This window comes from Ranitomeya variabilis, chromosome 6 (genome assembly GCF_051348905.1).
Source record: "Ranitomeya variabilis isolate aRanVar5 chromosome 6, aRanVar5.hap1, whole genome shotgun sequence".
Classification (NCBI taxonomy): domain Eukaryota; kingdom Metazoa; phylum Chordata; class Amphibia; order Anura; family Dendrobatidae; genus Ranitomeya; species Ranitomeya variabilis.
The window spans coordinates 157,127,704-157,146,996 of NC_135237.1; positions in this window are offsets into that span (position 1 = coordinate 157,127,704).

Here is a 19,293-nt window from a genome sequence, read left to right on the forward strand (position 1 = left end):
GAAAAGGTTGAATAGCTCCAGGGGGCCGAATACTTTTGCAAGGCACTGTATATATAAGGTATACACACACACACACACACACACACACACACACACACACACACACACACAAAATTAGAATATCCTCAAAAAGTTAATTAATTTCAGTTCTTCAATACAAAAAGTGAAGCTCATACAGTGAGGAAAAAAAGGATTTAGTCAGCGATCAATTGTGCAAGTTCTCTCAATTAAAAAGATGAGAGAGGTCTGTAATTGACATCATAGGTAGACCACAACTATGAGAGTCAAAATGAGAAAACATATCACCTTGTCTGATTTGGCAAGATTTATTTTGTAAAATATGGTGGAAAATTAGTATATGATCACCAAAAAACATGCAAGATTTCTGGTTCTCACAGACCTGTAACTTCTTCTTTAAGAGGCTCCTCTGTCCTCAACTCATTACCTGTAGTAATGGCACCTCTTTGAACTTGCTATCAGTATAAAAGACACCTGTCCACAACCTCAAACAGTCACACTCCAAACTCCACTATGGTGAAGACCAAAGAGCTGTCGAAGGACACCAGAAACAAAATTGTAGCCCTGCCCCAGGTTGGAAAGACTGAATCTGTAATAAGCAAGCAGCTTGGTGTGATGAAATCAACTGTGGGAGCAATAATAAGAAAATGGAAGACATACAAGACTACTGATAATTTCACTCGATCTGGGGCTCCACACAAGATCTCACCCCGTGGGGTCAAAATGATCACAAGAACGGTGAACAAAAATCCCAGAACCATACGGGGGGACCTAGTGAATGATCTGCATAGAGCTGGGACCACCGTAACAAAGGCTACCATCAGTAACACACTACACCATCAGGGACTCAGATCCTTCAGTGCCAGATGTGTCCCCCTGCTTAAGCCAGTCCATGTACAGGCCCATCTGAAGTTTGCTAGAGAGTATTTGGATTATCCAGAAGTGTATTTGGAGAATGTCATATGGTCTGATGAAACCAAAGTAGAACTGTTTGGTAGAAGCAAAACTTGTCGTGTTTGGAGGATGCTGAGTTGCATCCAAAGAACACCATACCTACTCTGAAGCATGGCAGTGGCAACATCATGCTTTGGGGCTGTTTCTCTGCAAAGGGACCAAGATGACTGATCCGTCTACATGAAAGAATGAATGGGGCAATATATCGTGAGATTTTGAGTGCAAACCTCTTTCCATTAGCAAGGGCATTGAAGATGAAACGTGGGTGGGTCTTTCAGCATGATAATGATCCCAAGTACAACACCAGGGCAATGAAGGAGTGGCTTCATAAGAAGCATATGAAGGTCCTGGAGAGACCTAACCAGTCTCCAGATCTGAACCCCATAGAAAACATTCGGAGGCAGTTGAAAGTCTGTGTTGCCCAGCAACAGGCCCCAAATATCACAGCTCCAGAGGAGATCTGCATGGAGGAATGGGCTAACATAACACCAACAGTGTGTGCAAACCTTGTGAAGACTAACAGAAAACATTTGACCACTGTCATTGCCAACAAAGGATATACAGTTGTGGCCAAAAGTATTGACACCCCTGCAATTCTGTCAGATAATACTCAGTTTTTTCCTGAAAATGATTGCAATCACAAATTCTTTGGTATTATTATCTTCATTTAATTTGTCTTAAATGAAAAAACACAAAAAGAATTGTCCTAAAGCCAAATTAGATATAATATATTAGATGTGGTAGATATACCACAACTGTATAACAAAATATTGAGATGAACTTTTATTAATGACCAAATACTTATTTTCCACCATAATTTGCTAAATAAATCTTGCCAAATTAGACAAGGTGATTTTCTGGATTTGTTTCCTCATTTTGACTCTCATAGTTGTGGTCTACCTATGATGTCAGTTACAGGCTTCTCTCATCTTTTTAAATGGGATAACTTGCACAAATGGTCATTGACTAAATACTTTATTTCCCCCACTGTATTATATAGAGTCATTACAAACAGAGCAATGTATTTCAAGTGTTTATTTCTGTTTATGTTGATAATTATGGCTTACAGCCAATGAAAACCCAAAAGTCATTATCTCAGTAAATTAGAGTAATTAACAAAAAACACCTGCAAGGGCTTCCTAATCATTTATGGGGAAGACTGCTGACTTGAGTCATGTCCAGAAGGCAGTCATTGACACAATCTCCCTGCCGAGTTCATTCAAAAACTCTGTGTAAGTTACCTAGAAAATATGTTAAGGGCAAGAGGTTGTTAGGTAAAGTGTTAATTTGATTTGGATTTATCTTTTATTCCTTCACTTTGCATTTTCTTAATATATAAAAATAAACTATTACCTCTTCTATTTTTGGAAGCATTCTTACTTTGCAGCATTTTTTCAAAATGTATTTAAACTTTTTGGACAGTACTGTATATACTATATATGATTTTATTTATGCTTCAAATAAAGTAACTCTCAAAATAAAGAAAATTACTTCTAGGCTGATTGCAAAAATGATGCTTTGATGCAGCTTTTATGTACGGTATTTTGTGATTTATAAGATGCACCGGATTATAAAATGCACCCCAAATTTTGAGGAGAAAAATAGAAAAAAAACCCCTTTTTTAATAAAATGGTGGTGCTTTTTGCAATCCATGCATCTTATTTCTTACCGGGGGTGGCGGCTGCATTGAAATGGGGTCCCAGGGTTGCTGCTGGCGGAGGCAGGATTGGGGCGATGCTGCATACCCCAGACTGGAAGAAAGGAGTGTTCAGATGTGCAACGCAGCAAGTGTTCGGTGGTGCAGGGGCTCAGCCAACATTTTTTGGAAGCCCGGAGCCCCGTATTTCCATGGTATACTTTGCAGTGGACTCTGCGAAAATGGCTGCCGGGGGCGGCGCATGAACAGATGGAGATCTTGGCTCTGAGATCTCATCTCCTGAGATTTTGGTGCCGGGATCTCAATCTGTGCATGCGCTGCACCCGGCAGCCATTTTCCCGGATTTCACCACAATGTAAACTATGGAAGTGCAGGGGTCCCGGGCTTTCACAAAATATCGGCAGAGCCCCCACACCGCCCAACACTTGCAATGTCACACCTCCAAATACCCCCTCATTCCAGCCTGTGGCCTGCAGCAGCGCGCCACTCTTGCCTCCTCCATAAGCGACCCTGGGACCCTGCTCCACCACGGCCGCTAAAGGTTTATTCGAATTATAAGACGCACCCCCATTTTCCCCAAAAAATTTGGGGGGGAAAAATTGCATCTTATAATCCGAAAAATACGGTAATTTTTTAACCAAACACAGGAGAGAATACAAAAAGAGGTTTATCTTTCTCTTTCCTTCTATCTCCACATCTGGTCCCCAAAAACAGCATTTAAGTTTCCTTCACACATATTTTTGTGACATTTTATTCTGGCTTACAAAAATATAAATTTCATGTAATTTTTACAACTATTAATTGTGGCAAAAAAAAATAGATCGGACTTTTACGGATGCAGCGATATCAAATAAAGGTATTTTCATTTACTTCGCTTTATTTTTAATGGGGAAAAATAGGGTTTACAAAAATCATATTTCTAAAAACTTTCTTTTCTCACTTTTTACTTTGTTTGTTAGTCCTCTTAGGGGACTTGAAGCTGCATCGTCTGATCGCCTGTGAGATATATATATATATATATATATATATATATAGATATATATATACAGTCATGGCCAAAAGTATTCACACCCCTGCACTTCTGTCAGATAATACTCAGTTTCTTCCTGAAAATGATTGCAAACACAAATTCTTTGTTATTATTATCTTCATTTAATTTGTCTTAAATAAAAAAACACAAAAATAATTGTCCTAAAGCCAAATTGGATATAATTCCACACCAAACATAAAAAGGGGGTGGACAAAAGTATTGGCACTGTTCGAAAAATCCTGTGATACTTCTCTAATTTGTGTAATTAACAGCACCTGTAACTTACCTGTGGCACCTAACAGGTGTTGGCAATAACTAATCACACTTGCAGCCAGTTGACATGGATTAAAGTTGACTCAACCTCTGTCCTGTGTCCTTGTGTGTACCACATTGAGCATGGAGAAAAGAAAGGAGGACTTGAGGACTTGAGAAACCAAATTGTGAGGAAGCATGAGCAATCTCAAGGCTACAAGTCCATCTCCGAAGACCTGAATGTTCCTGTGTCTACCGTGCGCAGTGTCATCAAGAAGTTTAAAGCCCATGGCACTGTGGCTAACCTCCCTAGATGTGGACAGAAAAGAAAAATTTACAAGAGATTTCAATGCAAGATTGTGCGGATGTTGGATAAATAACCTCGACTAACATCCAAACAAGTTCAAGCTGCCCTGCAGTCCGAGGGTACAACAGTGTCAACCCGTGATATCCGTCGGCGTCTGAATGAAAAGGGACTGTATGGTAGGAGACCCAGGAAGACCCCTCTTCTTACCCCGAGACATAAAAAAGCCAGGCTGGAGTTTGCCAAAACTTACCTGAAAAAGCCTAAAACGTTTTGGAAGAATGTTCTCTGGTCAGATGAGACAAAAGTAGAGCTTTTTGTCCAAAGGCATCAACATAGAGTTTACAGGAGAAAAAAAGAGGCATTCAAAGAAAAGAACATGGTCCCTACAGTCAAACATGGCGGAGGTTCCCTGATGTTTTGGGGTTGCTTTGCTGCCCCTGGCACTGGACTGCTTGACCGTGTGCGTGGCATTATGAAGTCTGAAGTCTACCAACAAATTTTGCAGCATAATGTAGGGCCCAGTGTGATAAAGCTGGGTCTCCCTCAGAGGTCATGGGTCTTCCAGCAGGACAATGACCCAAAACACACTTCAAAAAACACTAGAAAATGGTTTGAGGGAAAGCACTGGAGACTTCTAAGGTGGCCAGCAATGAGTCCAGACCTGAATCCCATAGAATACCTGTGGAGAGATCTAAAAATGGCAGTTTGGAGAAGGCACCCTTCAAATATCAGGGACCTGGAGCAGTTTGCCAAAGAAGAATGGTCTAAAATTCCAGCAGAGCATTGTAAGAAACTCATTGATGGTTACCAGAAGTGGTTGGTCGCAGTTATTTTGGCTAAAGGTTATGCAACCAAGTATTAGGCTGAGGGTGCCAATACTTTTGTCTGGCCCATTTTTGGAGTTTTGTGTGAAAATGATCAATGTTTTGCTTTTTGCTTCATTCTCTTTTGTGTTTTTTCATTTAAGACAAATTAAATGAACATAATAATACCGAAGAATTTGTGTTTGCAATTATGTTCAGGAAGAAACTGAGTATTATCAAACAGAATTGCAGGGGTGTACTTTTGGCCATGGCTGTATATATATATATATATATATATATATATATATATATATATATATATATATATATATATATATATATATATATATACATATAGCAGTGCATCAACACTGCTATGTATAGAGAAAATCATGATTCCTATGAACTCTGACTTTTCCAGGAGGATCGTCATGACAGGCACAGGGGTTATCAGCAGACCCCTGGCTGTCATGACAGCCTATTGGCGCCCAGTGATCACGTCACTGGCTCGCCGATGGTAGAATGGATTGACACACACCTCCTGCCTGCGCATGTTAAATGCTGCTGTTGGAGATTGATCGTGGAATTTGGCAGGTTAACAGCTATGGGTGGAGCTAAACGAGGTCCCGGCATGTGAGCCTGCATCAAAGGCAGGGTCATGACTTTTGACGTACAAGTACGTCAAAGATCATGAAAGGATTAAAGAGAATTTTTCAGCAAGTCAAAAATGGGCAATTCTTATTATATGCCTGTCACCCTTGAGTATTTTTTGTTGTTGTTTTTTATAAATCTATCATACAGTTCTAGAGACATGTTACTCTGTATTTAGCACAAATTTTTATGGTCTTTACCAAGTGAAGCAGTGCTCGCAGGGCAATAAATTAGAGCAGCCTAAAATCCGTCCCCAGAGAATCCTGTGAGCAATGACCCCTTCATAAAGCCCATAAAATTGCCACTAAATAAAAGAGCTCAATCTCTGAAACCATATGGCTGATTTATAAAAAAAAATTGAACAGCAAAATAAAGTGCATAAACTGGCCACTTGTGACCTCTTATGAGGGGAAAATGGTGTGCACTCAGGTCAAGGACACAGAGGTGCTGGTAAAACGGACCATGTGGTCCAAACAGTCATATACCAAAAAAATTACCGCATACTCAGGATTGGTATGATGCAAAAAGTGTTCTACAAATTTATTGCCATAACAAAAAAGTTGCCACAGAGTGATAAGAGCAATACGTGTAGATAGAAACCAAACGTTTCGACCCACCAGGGTCTTATTCATGGGGTTACTAGGGAGATAAAGAAACAGTATCAATAACAGGTCATGCTATAACAACAATTTCAAAAGAAAGCAATATACATTGGAGAAAAAATATATATAAAGACACCAAAGTAAAAAGAATAATAAAGTACAGATGCAAATAAAATAAACAAAAGAAAAAATACAAAGATAAAAACCATGTGACCAAGGCTAGTCACGGACTATTTTAAGGCTAAATAATGCTCACCATAGGATATCACAAAGGGAAAAGATATATGCACAGATACTGCACAGGGATATCTGCGCATGCGCGGTGAGTGCTGAAGGTTGCGCACATGTGTGGGCATATGGGTGCCAGGAGTTGGGTGTGCTAGAAAGCGGTCACATGTATGGCTGAGCCAATGGAATAGTACGGTGTTTATGGCTGCATGTGGATATGGATATGGGGATGTCTGGAAGGGGTATAGGATAGTATGGTCACATATATGTCTAGATCTGTTAGGCCGTATGGATCAGGACTACCAAGCAGCTAGCAATGGCAGAACTGTGTGTGGGAGGGATAACTAGTAAACATTATTAATGTCTCTAATGGACCCTAGTTATGTGTGCTGCAGAAAATAGAAAGGGTAAATTAAAGGGAACTCGCCTAATATACTGTAGGCTCAACGTGTCTGGAAGGTAAAACGAAAGATTAGTGAAGTATTACAGTAACCAGTCTATTTCCCTATTAAGCCCTTTGGGGGTTAGGGTCTCCAACTTATGGATCCAGAATGTTTCTCTCAACTTAAGTTGTTTTAATGTGATCGCGGCCTCTTCTTGGTTTGGGTACCTGTTCGATTATCTGATACTTTAATTGTGCCGCCGTGTGTCTGAATTTAACGAAGTGCTCCGGAATGGGTAGCCATGTCTTACCGCAGCAGATGGTAGACTTGTGGCTCGCTATACGGTCCTTGACATGTTGTGTTGTTTCCCCTACATAGAGGAGGCCACAGGGACATTTTATTACTAATGTAATAAAAAGTTAGAAAAAGGTAAAAAAAAATATATATATATTTTTAAAAATATAAAAAAATAAAAAGACATTGTAATCTCTAAATAAATATTTGAATGAAAACAACAATAAAAGTACACATACAGTATTTGGTATCACCATGTCCGCGACGACACGACCTATAAAACTATCCCACTAGTTAACCCCTTTAGTGAACACCATAAAAAAATCAATAAAAAACAAGGCAAAAAACAATGCTTTATCATCATACCACCTAACAAAAAGTGGAATAAAACGCGATGAAAAAAGACGGATGCAAATAAACATGGTACTGCTGAAAACGTCATTTTGTCCAGCACAAGCCACTGTACTGCTCCATCAGCAGAAAAATAAAAAAGTTATAGCTCTCACAAAAAAGCGATGCAAAAATTATTTTTTTATATAAAATATTTTTTTGCGGAAACATAAAAAATATGTAAATGAGGTATCGCTGTAATCGTACTGACACAAAGAATAAAACTGTCTTATCAATTTTACCACACTCAGAACAGCATAACCCCCCCCCCCCAAGAAAAAAAAGAAATTCCTGAATTGCTGGTTTTTGTTTGTTCTGCCTCACGAAAATCGGAATAGAAAGCAATCAAAAAATGTCATTGCCTGAAAATAGTACCAAATAAAAAAGTCAACTCGTCCAGCAAAAAGCAAGACCTCACTTGACTCTGAGGGCCAAAATATGGAAAAATTATAGCTCTCAAAATGTGGTGATGCAAAAACAATTTTTTGCAATAAAAAGCGTCTTAGTGTGTGACAGCTGCCAAACATAAAAAGCCGATATAAATCTGCTATCGCTGTAATCACACCGACCCAGTGAATAAAGTTGCCTAATCACTTATACCGCATGAGGAACAGCGTAAAAAAGAAATAAAACCAATCCTTCACCTACTGTTCATTTTCTCATTCTGCCTCCCAAAGATCACAGTAAGGCTCGGCGCACATTTGCTCTGCGTTGAGCAATTATACCAGGGTTTCCATGTAAATCTCTGCAAGACGTGATTCAGATGGAACCTCTGGTGGAAGATTCTCTATAATGTGGCAGATGGAAGTGCTGTGAATGCCATCTGGCCTGTGATCCAGCGATGTCCGTCTTTTAAGGCGTGCATAAAAGTGACATCAGCCACAGCTTTGTGCATTTCTGAAAAAAAGGACACCGCTGAACAGAGGCCAGATGGAGTCCAGAGTAACTCTGCTGCCTCATTATAATTAATGGATCTGGGGTTTCATCTGAATCACGTCGCTCAGAGATTTAGATGGAAACCCCAAAGTAAGTGCTCAGTGTAGAACGCCAGATAAATGTGATCCCAAACGTTATGTGAAATGTTCCCAATAAAAGCTTCAACTCAATCTACAAAAAGCAAGTCCTAACTCAGATCCGTTATCTTTTACCGGAAATATATGGGGCTTCCACATTACTGGTAGTACAAAGGCGAAATGGCTCCATAACCCTCCAAAAGAAATTCAGCAAATTTTGTGCTCCCAAATCCAAATGCCCCCCACCTTTCTGAGCCACACTGTGTACCTAAACCACATATAGCATCCACATGTTTGGTATTTCTGAGTGATAAGAGCCCACCTATCTTACAAGTGCATGCCTCCAGAAGCACAGGCTGGGCATAACGTACTGGTGACAGCAAGGCACTGGTCACTATAGCGTACTGGTCACTACAATGGCAGTTTGCAATTTTCACTTGGCAACATTCATTGCTGTTTGTTTCTGGAATATACCCATGAAGTCAAAATCAGCACTACACCTGCAGATAATTCCCAAAGGGGTATAATTGCCAGAATGGGGTCACTTGAGGGGGATTCTGCTCTTCGAGCAATTAGGGGCTCTGCATATGGCGTCCACAGACTTTTCTAGGAAAATCTGCACTCCAGGGATCAAATAGTGCTCCGTTCCTCCCGAGTAAAATGTAAAATCTGGGGCTAAAACTAAATTTTGATGGTAAAAATATAGTTACTTTTTCTTCATTGCTCAATAGTATAAAATTCTGTGACCCACCTGTGGTGTCAATATGATCCCTGCACCCCTAGAGGAATTCATTGAGAGGTATAGATTGTAAAATGGGGTCTCTTAAGGGGGATTCTGCTGTTCTGGCACCTCATGGGTTCTCCCAGTAGGTCATGGTACCCGCAAGCCATAACAGTAAAATCTGGTGCTCCTTGCAATCTGAGCTTTGCATCATGCTTGAAAAATATTTCCCCATTTTATGTAGGGTATTCGCACACTCAGGAAAAAATGGACTTCAGTTTATTGTTAAAAAAACCTTCCTATTAGCCCTTAGAAAAATTAAAAACTTGGGGTAAAACAACATTTTTGTGAGGAAAATGTGATTTTATTATTTTCACACCTCAACTTTATAAACTTCTGTTAAGCACCTAGGGGTTCAAGGTGCTTACTATGCACCTAAATACATTCCTTGAGGGGTCTACGTTCCAAAATGGTGTCACTTGTGGGGGATTTTTACTGTTTAGGCACATCAGAGGCCCTCCAAACCTGATATGGCGTCCCCCAATTGTTGCAGCAAAAAAGTCAAATGGCGCTCCTTCCCTTTTGAGCTCTGCCATGCACCCAAACAGTGTTTTTCTCCCTCATATGGGGTATTGGCGTACTCAAGAGAAATTGCACAACAAAATTTTGGGGTCCATTTTGACCTGTTACCCTTGTGAAAATAAAAAAAAATTAGATCTGAAGTAAATTTTTTGGGAAAAAAAGTTAAATGTTCATTTTTTTCCACATTCCAAAAATTCCTGTGAAGCATCTGAAGGGTTAATAAACTTCTTGAATGCACCTTGAGGGGCGCTGTTTTTGGAATGGTGTCACTTTTGGTTATCTTCGATCATATAGACCCCTCAAAGTGACTTCAAATGTCATGTGGTCACTAAAAAAAATGATGTTGTTAAAATGAGAAATCGCTGGTCAACTTTTTTAACCCTTATAACTTTTAACCCTTATAATTTTGGTTCCAAAATTGTACTGATATAAAGTAGACATGTGGGAAATGTTACTTAAGTATTTTGTGTGACATATCTCTGTGATTTAAGGGCATGAAAATTCAAAGTTGGAAAATTGCGAACTTTTCAAAGTTTTCGCCCAATTTCTGTTTTTTTGTTTCACAAATAAACACAAGTCGTATCAAAGAAGTTTTACCACTATTATGAAGTACAATATTTCGCAAAAAAACGCTCTGAAAATCATCGGGATCTGTTGAAGCGTTCCAGAGTTATTACCTTTTAAAGGGACAGTGGTCAGAATTGTAAAAATTGGCCTGGTCATTAATGTGCAAACCACCCTGGGCTTAAAGGGGTTAAGGGTCCAAAAACTCTAGCTGTTTAGGGGTTAAAAGTTTCAATTTTGTCCAAAAAAGATATACGGATCAATGTATATACTGGTTGTATTCACATATACAAAAACTTGTGAAACATCAGTACTAAATTGCAAACAGTACTTGAGACAAAAGTAAGGTACGATGCAGAAGACTGGTATTCCATGAATGTCTTTACAAATGTGCGTGAATTCCTCCTTTAAACGAGAAATGAGTACATAGAGCTCTGTTCGTGTATTCAAGTGTTAGCCTGTACCACCCCATCTACTGTACTGCCGGCTAAATTTACACATTTTTGGCATAATGGTAAAACTTAGTCATTATGTATAACGTAACAGATAGATAAGATACAATCGTATAACCAAGGTATGCATAGCAGAGATGACTGGGATATTGTGAGTATGCTAGAAACACCCTGAAAGAAGACCAAAATAGATGACTGTAAATGTGCTGAAAGAGGACACTTAAGGTGAAACAGTCTAAACTTGAAAAGAGTTCGATGTTAGCCTTCAATGATTTAACAATTTTAAGAAAATTCAAGGCTATAACTAAATCAGGGATTTTTCTTGCTCAATTATATTGTTCTGCATCTACAAAGATTCAGAAACCTTGATTTTTTTTTACTTATCCTCTGGATCAATCTTTATAATCCAGTATTTCCAATAAATTCTGAGTTTGGCCTTCAGATAATATTGCAATACCTAAATAAAGGCTGGAACTTTCTCATGGATAAAGACAAAGACCCAGGCCTGAAATATATCGTTATAATATAGATATATTATTATTGATAAAGCGTTATTGAAATATGCCCTTTCTTCAGTTGTGGGTAAGCACTGGCTACATATACATCATTAACTATACCCACTTTCTGACGCCATTCTTATCATTGTGATATATTGGCTGTCATTTATTTAACATGGGGGAGATATTTATACGTAGGTCCTCCTGTGCTTTCCATTATAGAGGCACCATTGCTTTGTATATAACCAAAGGCACTTCATTCACACTTGCACTTTATTACTGTATTATAAGTTTATTGGACCTTCACGTAGACTATCACGCACAAGATATTTTCTACTCTATTGGTGTATCGTTGCTTTGCAAATAATTAATGGCATCTTATTTGCATTTGCACCTTATTATTATATTATATGCCAAATGCGCTTTTTCTTAGACTAATATGCATAAGATTGGTTCCGTCTCACATATGTATAATTACAACTTTGCAGTGAATGTTCTATAATCCCCTTTGACATTCAGTCCAGTTGTCACTACCATTATCTTGTTTTTTTGCTCCATCTCAGCTTATTTCTCTTGTTCACCTCAATATATTTTATAAAAGCTTAGGCGTATTATTATTATTATTATTATTATTATTATTTAATGGCCTTTGGCTTGATCTTGAGCCATGGCAACTTGATGGATAAACGCTCTGTAGGAAAAATCGATCTTGTGCAAACCTAGATGGCTCTATCAGTGTCCTTTACGTCATCATCTTGACAGTATCAAGCTATCAGGTTGATGGTCTTCCTCATTGACATGTTCCTTCTATTCTTCCGACCAGGTCATCCTTCTCCAGTGATTGCGGTTTTCCTGTGATGTGTCCATAGTAGGCAAGTCGTAGCTTGGTGATCCTTGCTTCAAGTGACATGTCTGCCTTGATTTGTTCCAAAATTGATTTGTTAGTTCTTCTTTCCATCCATGGTATTGATAACATTCTTTTCCTGCACCACATTTTGAAGACTTTGATCATTCTTCTGTCTTGTTTCTTTATTGACCAGGTTTCATATCTGTATGTTACGACAAAATGGACCAAACTATGTACGAGCCATGTCTTCATCGCCAGTGAAATGTTCCTTGATTTGAAGACCTTCTCGTGACTTCATTGTTGATTTGCCCATAGCTGTTCTCCTATTGACTTGCAGTGTTGTTATTGCATCTTCAGTTATCATCGATCTGAATAGGTTGAAGTCATATACAACCAATTTGTCGCCAACCATCTCAAATACGTCCCTGTTGTACCTGGCAGTAAAAAATATCTTTGTCTTCTTTGTGTTGACCAACAGTCCCAAGTGTGAGCTTTCGAGCTTGACACTCTGTAATAAGTATTTTATTCCATCTACGCTTGTTGCTATCAATGTTGTATTGTCTGCTTTTCTAAGATTATTAATTATTTGTCCAGACATTTTGATTCCTTTTTCTGTTTCAGCAAGTCTAGCCTTACTGAAAATACAGTTGTGCTCAAAAGTTTACATACCCCAGCAGAATTTTTACTTGGCCTTTTTCCAGAGAATATGAATAACAGCAAAACTTTATCTGCACTCATGTTTAGTGGTTGGGTGAACCCATTTATTGTCAAACTACTGTTTTTCTCTTTTTAAATCATAATGACAACCCAAAACATCCAATTGACCCTGATCAAAAATTCACATACCCTGGTGATTTTGGCCTGATAACATGCACAAAAGTTGACACAAATGAGTTTGAATGGCTACTAAAGGTAACCTGCGACCTGTTTGCTTGTAATCAGTGTGTGCATAAAAACTGAGTGAGTTTCTGGGATCCAAACTCTTAAAACTTTCATCCAGCCACTGATGTTTCTGGATTGTGAGTCATGGGGAAAGCAAAACAATTGTCAACAGATCTACAGGAAAATACAGTTGAAAGGGATACAAAAAGATATACAAGGAATTGATAATGCCAGGAAGCAGCGTTCAAACTGTGATTGACTAATGGAAAATCAGGGGCTCTGTAAACACAAAACCACGGTCAGGTAGACCAACAAAAACTTTTGTCAACAACTGCCAGGAAAATTGTTCGGGATGCAAAGAAAGACCCACAAATAACATCAGCTGAAATACAGGATTCTCTGAAACATGCCATGTGGCTGTTTCACAATGCACAATAAGGAGGCACTTAAAAAAAATGGCCTGCATGGTCGAGTCGCCAAAAGAAAGCCATTACTTCCCAAAATGCTACAAAGTTTCAATACGCAAAACAGAGCAGAGACAAGCCTCAAAACTTCAGGAACAAGGTAATTTGTAGTGATGAGACCCAAATTGAACTTTTTGGCCACAACCATAAACGTTACATTTGGAGAGAGGTCAGCAAGGCCTATGATGAAAGGAACACCATTCCTACTAGCATGGAGGTGGATCGCTGATGTTTTGGGGATGTGTGAGCTACAAAAGCACAGGAAACTTGGTCAAAGTTGAAGGAAAGATGAATACAGCACGTTATCAGCAAATACTGTAGGCAAATTTGCACTCATCAGCCCGGAAGCAGCGCATGGGACGTACTTGGACGTTCCAATATGACAACAATCCAAAACAGAAGGCCAATTTGACCTGTCATTGGCTACAACAGAGTGAAGTTTCTGGAGTGGCCATCTCATTCTCCTGACCCCAATATCATTGAGCCACTCTGGGAAGATCTCAAGCACGCAGTTGTTGCTAGACAGCCCAGGAATTTACAGGAACTGGAGGCTCTTTGCTAAGAAGAGTGGGCAGCTTTAACATCTAAGAAAATAAAGAACCTCATCCACAACTACCACAAAAGACTTCAAGCCATCATTGATGTTAGAGGGGGCAATACACGGTATGAAAAAATGGGGTATGTGAACTTTTAATCAGGGTCATTTGGATGTTTTGGGTTGTCATTATGATTTAAAAACAGAAAACACAGTAGTTTGACAATAAATGGCTTCACCCAACCACTATCTATGAGTGGAGAAAAAGTTTTGGTGTTATCATTCATATTCTCTGAAAGAAGGCCAAGAAAGCAAAAATTCTGCCTGGGTATGTAAACTTTTGAGCATAACTGTAGCATCTGCATATAAATTGAAGCAAAATGGTGACAGGACACAGCCTTGTCTGAAGCCTCGCTCTACTTTGAACCATGCCATGTAGCAGTGTTTCGTTCAGACTGTTGCTTTTTGCTCTGTGTAAAGGTTCCTGATCAAATGGTTCTGCACAGCTTAGCTGTAGGGGATGCAGAAGTAGCAGTGAAACTTGTCATTGTGCCTGATAGTTTCCAAATTCCCCTTTCATCCTATATTACATTGGGCAAAATTAAAATGCACTGGGGCTCATCAGTGACAATTTATAACTCTGGGAAGCACAAATGTTTATCTGTCACATTAGAAGATGCCAGTATTATATATATGAGAAAAGAAAAGAGTCAGCTCACCTTTAGGGCGGATTGTTTTCAGGAGCTTCTGGAGCCACACACGGATCAAGTCAGAGCAATTCATGAGCCTCTTTAATTGGATTGGCACATCTTTCAACTGTTATGTGACAATGGAAAAGCCCAAGGAAAAAAAAACACAAAATGAAGATATGTACTGTAGTAAGTAAATAGTACATGTAAATATACCAGTGTACTTATTTAACAGTACTTTGATCAAAAAGTGTAAAAGCCATCCCACCGCTATAAGGTGTACCAAATCGGGACAGTACTATCCCGTCTTATTAAAACCTTACCTTGCGTCAGCCGACCTCAATGTATATAACAGGAGAGCAGGACAGGGGCCAGACTATTCAAATACCTGCCCATTGGAAGCTATATAGATGAAATGCCTAGCTCAAAAGGGGGGTCATTTCCCTCTTTGTACAAAGTGCAAGAAACTATAGAAAAACCAAAGAAATGAGCTGTAGCATAAGTTGGTATACGTGCAATGAGGAAGAGCACATTCACACTGTGGCCATTTCACAGCCAAAACCCATTAAAAAAACAAAATTAGCATACACCCTGTAGTAACTAAATAAGTAACTAGTAATAGTACATGTAAATAAAATAGGGTACTTAGTTAACACTATGTTGGTAAATAAAAGGCCATCCCACTGTGACAAGATGCATCCAATCGGGACAGTCCTATTCTGTCTAGTATTAAAACCTTACCTTGAGTCAGCCAACCTCAATATAGACAAGGCCAGAGCAGGAAAGGGACCCGACGGTTCAGACACCTGAATATATATATATATATATATATATATATATATATATATATATATATATATATATATATATATATATATATTGCTCAAAAGCTCAAAAGGGGGGTCATGCCCCGTTACCCCTGTTTATACAAAGTACAATAAACAATATCAAAACCAAAGAAGTGAACTGGAGCATGAGTTGCACAGAGATGTATATCAGCAGTCGCTCAAATACATTTTCATCTGAAGTTAGCCAACTTTTGAGGGTTAAATCATGATGAATTTGTCAGATCGTGTACACCCCAGCTGAGCTCGGCACACTTTTCAAAAAGTTTGAAAAGTTGGCTGGGACTGGTGTAAAACTGACACAACCTTGAATTGAGTAAAACATTTCAGATATTTCAAGCAGTTTTACACCAAATTATGGCAAACACTGCTAGATCAATCAGGGCCTACAGTATGTTCCATAATTCTATGGAAGGAATCCAAAACAAAATCTGCATAAAGTCCCACATTTTTCTCTATGGATTTGATGTCGGTTTTAGCATCAAAATAGAAACATTTAAATCATAACGTATTGCTACTAAGCAATGTTACAGTCATGGCCAAAAGTGTTGGCACCCTTGAAATTGCTCCAGAAAATAAATTATTTCTCCCAGATAACTATTGCAATTACACATATTTTGTTATATACATGTTTATTTCCTTTGTGTGTTTTGGAACAGCACAAAATAACTGAGAGAAAAAGGAAACTTGGACAAAATTTCACATAAACCCCAAAAAATGGGCCGAAAAAAAATGTTGGCACCCTCAATTTAACAGTATGTCAGGCAAAACTTTGTAGATGCACATCAACATACAGTAGCTTGAAAAAGTGTTCATACCCCGTGAACTTTTTTCACCATTTTTTTTTTATAAATATATTCCATGAATTGGAATCGAAGTTGTATATAATATACGCTCGCAGGGATTTCTCCAAAAATCGGTCTAGTACTGGCACCAGTGATTGTTTCGTCTATCAGTTGTCAGTCAATTGCGCAATTGTCCTGCCGATTGGTGACAGCAGACTTGCGTTCCCTTGACAGTTGCTCATTCTTTTGTCTTAAGATGTTGTATGCTATATACAAACACATCCATATATGCACATATATAATATGTCATGATCCAGGTCAGGGTTTGCTTCTTTCTTTTCTTTCCCCGGCCTGGTTATGGAGGGGTTAACCTTTCCCACCTCTCTTTGGTTCGTGGGTGGCTATTTATTGGTGCCACTCCTGGTAGCATTTGTCAGTGATAATTCCAGTCCCTGGCTTGAGCAGCTGACCTGTATACCCTAGTGATCCTTCTGCCTCTGATTACCCATATTTGTGCCTGACCCGTTCCCTATCCCTGACTTAGTGTGTGTTTGGTGGTTCCCTACAGTGTATGACTCGGCTTGAAATCTGGACCCTGCCTCCTGCTTTCCATCTCTGTTACTATGTTTCCGTCTGGCTTTGACTCTTTGGCTCATACCCTGACTACATCTTCGGTCTCACGTTTTGGATCCCATGCTCCCGTCTGGTTCCGATTTCTGGCTTGTTTCTGACCACGGGTATTGCTGTGACTTCTGGTATTTCGTCTTCCTGTTTGTTGCTGAGCGGCATGTCTGACTACTGTCGCCTCCTAGTGGTGCTCCTCACTTTGCTCTGTGGTGCTACACAGTGAGTGCTACCTTTTCCCCTTATCTGCGCCCCCAATGCAGTTTCACTACACTATAACAATATATTACTAAGGCTGCTTTCACACATCAGGTTTTTTGCATCAGGCACAATCCAGCAAATTTTCAAAAAAACAGAACCGTTTTTTTTCCGCAGGATCCGTTTTTATCTCATAGAGTTGTATTAGCGCCAGATTGTGCCTGATGTCCCAACGTTTCACCCGTTTCATCCGGCGGGAGAAAACGACCAGAGGAACTTATTTTGTTGCGGTGAAAAACCTGATGGCACCGGAATCGGCGCCATCTGGCTTTTCTGACAATGGACGCCTATGGGAGCTGGATGTGCCACATGACGATATCCGGTGCCGGAGTCCGGCCTCCAAACTGCGCATGCCCTGTTCTCTCTCTCTCTTTTTACTATTGATGCTGCCTATGGGCGGCAATGACCCCAGATGACGTGCGGTCTCGCGAGACTGCTACGTCATCACAGGTAATTGCTGCGATGCATTACTGAGATCGGGAGCATCATGAGCATTGCGAAGAGCGGGGAGGCTGTGGGGACGCCGGAAGGTGAGAATATCAAGATTTTTTATTTCTGTTTATTTTTTTTTTACATTATATCTTTATCCCGGATCCGGAAGAAAAGCTGATCCGGCGCAATCAGTTTTTACACTAATTGCGCCGGATCCAGCAATCCGTCCCGCCACCGGATTAGGCGTGACGGCGCGGAACGGTTGTGTGAAAGTAGCCTAATAGAGAAATGTATAATGTATAGTCTGCAAATAATAGCACCATTCAAGAACTTGATACAACCTGAGGGAAAAAATAATACCGGATCGATAAATACAATCCTTTTGGATACAATTGTACATTCTAAAAAGTGATAATTCCTGTAACATTTGGGGCATTTTGCAATATACAGGTGCATCTCACAAAATTAGAATATCATCAAAAAGTTAATTTATTTCAGTTCTTCTATACAAAAGGTGAAACTCTTCATTATATAGAGTCATCACAGAGTGATCTATTTCAAGTGTTTATTTTTGTTAATGTTGAGGATTATGGCTTACAGCTAATGAAAACCCAAAAATCATTATCTCCGTAATTTAGGATACTATATAACACCAGCTTGAAAAATGATTTTAAAATTCAAAAATGTTGGCCTACTGAAATGTATGTTCAGTAAATGCACTCAATACTTGGTCGGGGCTCCTTTTGCATCAATTACTGTGTGAATGAGGCGTGCTATGGAGGCGATCAGCCTATGGCACTGCTGAAGTGTTATGGAAGACAGGGCCGGACTGGGACTAAAATTCAGCCCTGGCATTTGAAATCACACAGGCCCACTTGTCACATGGTGACTGTATAATATCTTTGTACACTTGTAGGTTACAAGAAGTGAGGGGAGTGTAACACGACTATATAACATATAATTACAGCTGTATCCAGCATTACAGCTCAGCCCCCATAGAATGTAATACAGCACAGCCCCCATAGAATGTAATACAGCCAGCCCCCATAGACTATAATACAGCACAGCCCCATAGAATGTAATGCTGCACAGCCCCCATAGAATGTAATGCAGCACAGCCCCCATAGAATATAATGCAGCACAGCCCCATAGAATATAATGCAGCACAGGCCCATAGAATATAATGCAGCACAGGCCCATAGAATAGAATGCAGCACAGCCCCATAGAATATAATGCAGCACAGGCCCATATAATATAATGCAGCACAGGCCCATAGAATGGAATGCAGCACAGGCCCATAGAATATAATGCAGCACAGGCCCATAGAATATAATGCAGCACAGGCCCATAGAATGGAATGCAGCACAGGCCCATAGAATGGAATGCAGCACAGGCCCATAGAATACAATGCAGCACAGGCCCATAGAATACAATGCAGCACAGGCCCATAGAATATAATGCAGCACAGGCCCATAGAATGGAATGCAGCACAGGCCCATAGAATGGAATGCAGCACAGGCCCATAGAATATAA